The sequence below is a fragment of the Penaeus vannamei genome, chromosome 15 (genome assembly GCF_042767895.1).
Source record: "Penaeus vannamei isolate JL-2024 chromosome 15, ASM4276789v1, whole genome shotgun sequence".
NCBI lineage: Eukaryota > Metazoa > Arthropoda > Malacostraca > Decapoda > Penaeidae > Penaeus > Penaeus vannamei.
The window spans coordinates 28,598,886-28,606,385 of NC_091563.1; the positions used below are offsets into that span (position 1 = coordinate 28,598,886).

Consider the following 7,500-nt stretch of genomic DNA (forward strand, 5'->3'; position numbering starts at 1 on the left):
TTTTTTATTTTTATTTTTCATTTGTTTCTTCTTCATCATCATGATCCTCTTCGTCTCCTCCTCCTCTCTCATCCTCTTTCTTTTTCTCCTCCTCCTTCTCCTTCTTTTCTTTCGCCTTCTCTTTCCTAATTCATCTTCTCCTACAACCTCCTCCTCTCCCTCCCTCCCTCTCCTTCTCCCTCTCACCTTGCCTCTCTTTCTTTCTCTTCTTTCTTTCTTCCTTCCTTCCTTCCTTTCTCTCATTCTAAGAGAGAGAGAGAGAAAGCAGGAAATTGGGCAACGGAAAAACGAGAAGAATAGAGAATGAAGAGGGACCGAACGCAACGAGAATACAAATTTCGGAAATGTCGGCCCCACCCCCACCCCTGTCCCTTAAACCCCCCTCCTACCCCCCTTTACTCTTCCTACCCCCTCCTAACCCCTTCTACCCCCATCCTAGCCTCTACTACCCCCCTCCTACACTATTCTAACCCCTCCTAGCCCCCCCCTTTCTACCTTTTCCTACCCCCATCCTGTCCCCCATCCTACCCCCATTCTGCCCCCCTCCTATCCCCCTACTCCCCTCTAACCCCCTTGTTATCCCCCCCCTCTTAACCGAACCTCACCACCGACCCCCTTCTCCCCCCTTCTCCTTCCCTCTCCCCCCTTCTCCCTCCTTCTCCCTCCCCCTAACGGTCTTCTCCCCCCCCCCCCCCCCCCCCGATCGGCTCGTAGATCAGCGGCGGTGAACATAGGCCCGCGCGATGGTGTAAATCATCTCCATAGGCCTACCCCCGGCCAGAGGGAGAGGAGAGGAGAGAGGGAAGGGAGGAGAGAGGAGAGGGGAGAGGGAAGGGAGGAAGGAGTAGACAGGAGAGGGGAAGAGAAGGGAGGAGAGAGAGAGAGGTTAGTAGGGAAGAGAGCGAGGGGTGATTAGGAAGGGGAAGGGGAGAGAGAGAGAGAGAGAGAGAGAGAGAGAGAGAGAGAGAGAGAGAGAGAGAGAGAGAGAGAGAGAGAGAGAGAGAGAGAGAGAGAGAGAGAGAGAGAGAGAGAGAGAGAGAGAGAGAGAGATGTAGGCCTCAGATGCCGGCTTCCTCCCACATGACCATCCTCCACTCCTACTCAGTCCTCCTCCTGCTCCTCCTCCTCCTCTCCTACCCTCTCTGCTATCTTCTCTTCTTCCTCTTTCCTTTTCCATCTTTCTCCCTTTCTTTTTATTCTCTTTCGCTATTCCCCCGTTTTGCGTAGCCTTGAGCTGGTTCATGATCCCTACTCCTCCTCCCCCTCCTCCTACTCTTCGTCCCCCTCCCCCTCTCCCTCCCACTCCCACTTCTTCTTCATTCCCTCCTCCTCCACTCCCTCCTCCTCCTCCTCCACTCCCTCCCCCTCCCCTTCACCACCGCCTAGTAACTGTTCTTGTTCTTTCCTTGTCCGAGAGTTGTTTTTGTTAATGGTGGTTTTCTTGTTTGTGTTTGTTTGTCTTTGATTCTTGATTTAACTTAGTTCTTCTCTTTTTGTTAACACATGATTTTTCTTCCTTTTTCTTTTTTCTTCTTTTTCTTTCTTTATTCTTCTTCTTTTTTTCTATGCATTCTTCTCTTTTTATTCGCCCTCTCTTCCTCTTTTCTATTCTCCATATTTCTTCTTCCTCCTCCTCTCCTCTTCTCCTTACCTCCTCATCTCCTTCTAACCTTTCGTCCTCTTCCCCATCTTTCACCGCTTCCCTTCTCTTCCTCGATTTTTGTTTTCTTTCTTTCTCTCTTCTCCCACCTTCGCTTCCATTTCCTCCCCTCCCCCCCAGGAAGAAATACCGCAACCCAGAGAGCACTGGATGGAAAATTAATACCCAGTGCTGGATTTTTTTCTCCTTGTCCTTTCTTTCTTCTTATTCTATTCTTCCTTTATATTGCTTCTCTTCTTCTCGTCTCATATCCTCTTGTCTTCTCCTTTTTTCTCCTCTCTTCTTCTCTCTTTTTTCTCTCCTCTTCTCTTTTTCTCTCCTCCTCCTCCTCACTCCTCCTCTCATGCTTCTTTTTCTCCTCCTCTCTTCTTCCCGTCTTTTCTCGTCTCTCGTCTCCTTTTTTCTCCGCTCCACTTCACTTCCTCCCCTACCCTTCCCTCCCCACCTCTCCCCTCCTCCCTCCTCGCCCCTCCCTCCCCCTCCTCTACCCTCCAACTCCCCCCCTCCCCTCCCCTCCCCTCCCCCCTCCCCTCCCCTACCCCACCCTATCCTCCCCTCCTCATCTCCTCTTCAGAGATACGAAAAGGAGATGAAGGAAGGACAATAAGAAGATAGGTAACAGAGAGAGAGAAGAGACCGGTTCCCCTTGCGACTCTCCTTAAGCCTACAGAACCTAGGCTCAGGGGTTCATTCTGGGGTTCAATGTGGTTCCGTCTCCTTGAGTCGTTTTCTGTTGGGCGGAAGAGGAGGAGAGGAGAAGGAGGAAGCGGAGATTAGGAGAAGGAGGAAGGAGAAGAGGAAAGAGACTGGGAAAGGGATTGGGTGAGGAAGAGGAGAGGATTGAGAGAAGGAGAGAGAGGGAGGAAGTAGGTGGGGGAGGGAGAGAGTGAAGGGGAGATAGAGGGGGGTCGAGGGAAAGAGAGCAAGAGACAGACAGAAAGAGAGAGAGAAAGAAAGAAAGAAAGAAAGAAAGAAAGAAAGAAAGAAAGAAAGAAAGAAAGCTAGAAAGGAAGGAAGAAAGAAGGAAAAAGAAAAAAGGAAGGGAGAGGAGATGAAAGAGGAGAGAGAGAGAGCAAGAAGAAGCGACAGGACGATTATGAGTCCAAGAGAGGGAGAGAGAGAGAAAGAGAGAAATATCGATAAAGAGAGAGAGAGAGAGATAAAGATCGATAGAGAGAGAAAGAAAGAGAGAGAAAGGATCGTGCAAGGGTCACAGGGTACAGCCGACACAGACAGAAAAGGAAAAGGGTGTTTAAGTCAGGGAAAAGGAAAGGAAGAGGGGGGTGAGGGGGTATAGGCGGGGGATTGAGGCTAGTGGGACTCCATGCCGGTAGGGGAGGAGCAGGGGGGGTGGGGGGTGAAGGGTGAAGAGGGAGGGTGATGGTGTTACCTCAGGGTGAAGTGTGAATTCATCAAATGGCCAACTTTAAGACTGTGTGAGCGATGAAAGTGTGTCTGTTCGTGTGTTATTTTCATGATACGGGAAAATGTGCAATAGTCTGCATCATTAGTATTGCATTTTTATTATTATTATTATTATTATTATTATTATTATTATTATGAGGATTGTGCCGCTGCTGTTAATGATTATGACGATGATGGTGATGCAGCTGATGATGAGGAGGACTAATAAGATTATTATTATTATTATTATTATTATTATTATTATTATTATTATTATTATTATTGATACTATTACTATTATTATTGTGATTATTATTATTATTATTGTTGTTATGATTACTATTACTGTTATTACTATTGTTATTTTATTGTTATTATTATTATTACTATGAATATTGTTATTTTTATTTTTATCATTATTATTATTATTATTATTTTTATTATTCTAATTATTACTATTACCACCACCACCACTACTACTACTACTACTACTACTACTACTACTACTACTACTACTACTACTACTACTACTACTACTACTACTCCTACTACTCCTACTCCTACTACTACTCCTATCATTATTATCATCATCCTTAATCTTCTTAGTGTTCTCTATAATATCATCAACATCTCTCTTATCCCCTCCCCCTTTTCCCTCCCTTCCCCCTCTCACCCTTCCCCCTTCTCCCTCCCTTCCCCCTCTTACCCTTCCCCCCTTCTCCCCCCACCCCCTTCTCCCTCGTGCTCTACTTCGCTCTGTATTGCAAGCCATCAAGCAACATTGCTCGTGATTGTCACTTTCAGCTCTGACCCTTCGTTGCTTGCTTGCTCTGGCGTCTCTTTCTCTTTCTTCCTTTCTTTCTTTCTCTTGTTTTTTCTCTTTGTTTGTTTCTCTTTCTATTGTTTTCTTCTTTTTCTTTCTCTTTCTATTGTTTTCTTCTTTTTCTTTCTCTTTCTCTGTCTCACTTTTTTTCTTCTCTTTCTGTCTCTCTTTCTCTTGTTTTCCTCTTTCTCCTTTTTTACTCTTTCTGTACATATTCTCTTTATCTCTCTCTGTTTCTCATTTTCTTTCTCTCTCTCTCTATTTCTCCCTTTTTACTCTTTCTCTACATATTCTCTTTTGTTTTCTGCTTTTTCGTCTTTCTCTTTCTTTTCTCAATCTTCTTATTTATCTCTTTGCCCCTTTTCTTGTTTTCTTTCTTTCACTTTCTCTAATATTTATATTATTATTACTACTGCTACTATTAGTCCTAGAAATAGTCATGATAATATTATAATTATGATAATGATAACGATGATGACGATGAGGATAATGATGATGATATCGATGAAGATGATGATATCAACAATACTAATGTTTATTACAGTTTATACGTTGTAACACATAGAATTAAACAATTGTGATTGATGATGATTATTATTATAATTATAAGGATATAGTGATAGTGATTATGATAGTAAAAATAAGGATAGCGATAATAATAATATTGATAATGATAGTGATGTTGATAATACTGATAATAATGAAAGAGATAAGAATGATTAAAATAGTTATAAAGCTAATGATGGAACTTATATTAATATGAATTACCATTGATTAAACCAGTCATGATGATAAGTTTGCTAATTGGGATGATACTAATTTTAATGAATTTTCAGAAATTGTTATTTTGTTTCCATTTCTTCTCGTGAAAAAAGAAGATTAAGATAGCGAAATGGGAGAAATAGAGTAATAAATGGAAGCAAAAAGAAATTGAAAAGAAAAAAATAGAAATGTGTGTGTGTGTGTGTGTGTGTGTGTGTGTGTGTGTGTGTGTGTGTGTGTGTGTGTGTGTGTGTGTATGTGTAGGCAAGCAAGTAAGCGCGTGTGCAGGTTTGTATGTGTGTATTTTTTCTAATGTTCCCTTTAAACCGTACATAGGTACACGCCCACGCCCACCCAAGGGAAAAGATAAACACTGCAAAAGCTTAAAAGTTTTTGACATGTTTTGTCCCCGCAGTCTAAATGCCCAACACAACAGCCCTTTGCTTCTCTCTCTCCTTTCCTCTCTTTCTCTCTTTCTCTCTCTTCGTTTGTCTTCTCTTATATCCTTTTCCCATCTCTTGTTTCTTCTTTTGTCTTTTTTTGCTCCAATTAGATTTTCTTTTCTTTTTTTGTTTTTGTTCATTCTTCTTTTTTCTATCTCTTATTCTCTTCTGTTCTCTTTTCCCCCCACTTATTGTCCCCTCTCTGCCCCCTATCGCACCCCCCTCTCACCCTCACCCCCTCACACGCACGCACGGACGCACGCCTCAACACGTAGCCTATATATAGCCATATACCCTTTATATACGAGATCTCTGTAATTAATTCTATTTTATCCATCAGTATATTTATCATGAATTATCTAATTGTTCGTTTACCAATATTTATCTTTTTGAGCGTTTATTATTCTTATATATATGAATATGTTCTTTATAAAAAATCTTCTATCGCCTCACTTTTCCCGCCTTTTTTAAAAATTGCGCGGGAAAGGAGAGACGATATGAATGATCACATTTTATTCATTATCTATTTTATTTATCGTTTATGATTCTAAATATCTAAAAAAAAAAAACTTTCTTTTGTTTAATTACGGGGGAAAGGAGAGACAATAAGTATCGTTTTATTATCATTTGCCAATATCTAATTATCGTTTATAAATTTAAAATTATTCTTTATAAAAAGGAAAGTAACTCCTATCTCCTAACCCTTGCCGCTTTTTTTAAATCCATGGGATAGGAGAAACAATAAGAATGATAAATATTTTTTAATTTACCAATATCTATTCTAATTATCGTTTATTATTTTGAATTTCTATTTTATCAGAAAAACTCTTATCTCCTTCCCGCTTCTTTTTTTTAATTCCATGGATAGGAGAAACGATAAGAATTCTCTTTTTTTATTTACCAATATCTAATCTAATTATTTTTTATTGTTTTGAATTTATAAAAACAAAATCTCCTCACCCTTCCCGCTTTTTAAAATTCATTGGGATAGGAGAAACGTTTTTTTTTCTATTTCCCAATATCTATTCTAATTATTGTTTATTGTTTTGAATTTATTCTTTAAAAAGACTCCCATCTCCTCACCCTTCCCGCTTTTTTTTTATTCCATGGGATAGGAGAAACTTTTTTTTTTAACCATCTATTATAATTGTTGTTTATTATTTGGAATTGCTTCTTTATCAAGAAAACAAACTCCTATCTCCTCACCCTTCCCGCTTTTTTTTAATTCCATGGGAAAGGAGGAACGATAAAATTGTGAAACTCTGAACGGTGGATTTGCAGGTGTGAGTCGAAGAGCGAAGACCCGCCGCGCAGAGGAAAGAGACAGCGGAGCGACACACCCGACCGTCGGTGCGTTAAGCTCCCTTCCCCCTTTCCCCTTTTTCCCTTCCCCCTTTCCCATTACCCTTACCCCTTCCCCTTTCCCCTTTCCCCTTTTTCCCTTACCCCCTTCCCCTTTTCCCCTTTTTCCATTACCCCTTTCCCCTTTCCCCTTTTTTACCCTTCCCCCTTGGAAGATCCCTTTCCTTTCTCCCTTGGAAAATCCCTGCCCCCTTCCTTAATAAATACCTGCCCCCTCCCTTATTAAATACCTGCCCCCTCCCTTAGAAAATTACCTGCCTCTTCCCTTAGAATATCCCTTTCCTTTCTCCCTTAGAAAATCCCTGCCCCCTCCCTTAGAAAATTACCTTCCCCCTCCCTTAGAAAATCCCTTTCCTTTCTCCCTTAGAATATCCCTTTCCTTTCTCCCTTGGAAAATCCCTTTCCTTTCTCCCTGGAAAATCCGACCCCCCTTCTCCCTTTCTCCCTCCTTTCCCCTGGAAGAAAATCCTAAGGGACTACCCTTCCCCCTCCCTCCCCCCAACCGCCTCCCCTTCCCCCTCCCCTCCCCCCAGCCGCCTCCCCTTCCTCCCTCCCCTCCCTACAGCCGCCTCCCCTTCTCCCATCTCCCCCACTCTCCCATGTAAAGAAAATCTTGACCACTTCCCTTGCCCCCTCCCCCTCCCCCTCCCATTCTCTCCCTCCCCCCCCAATAAAACCGTAGAACCCCCCCCCACTCCCCTCCCTGAAAAAATCTATCACAATTCTACCAGTGCTCCCCCCCCCCCCTTCCCCTCCCTGCCCCTCCCCACGGTACCTCTTCGAGATGTGTGTTTGTATGTTTGTTTGTTTGTCTGTGATACTTCTGTTGTTTTATTTGTTAGTTTCGGATGTCTGTCACCTTTTTTTATTGTTCTACATATATGTATGTGTTTTATACGCACATATACATTTTTGATGTGGTTGAACTGGCTCTTTTTTTACATATATTTTATTTTTGGTGTTTTTGACCAATTTTTTGCTGTTTTAAGGGTATGTGTTTCCAATTTTTATAGATTTTTTTTTTTTTTTTTTTTTTTGTATGCCGT

The 7,500-nt window shown here is 41.9% G+C and overlaps 1 protein-coding gene across 2 annotated transcripts in view; it reads left to right on the plus strand.

Annotated features, from left to right (window-relative positions):
* Nucleotides 1-7,500, plus strand: part of LOC113802743 (uncharacterized) — a 114,807-nt gene that overhangs the window by 52,598 nt on the left and 54,709 nt on the right. The window lies entirely within an intron of this gene.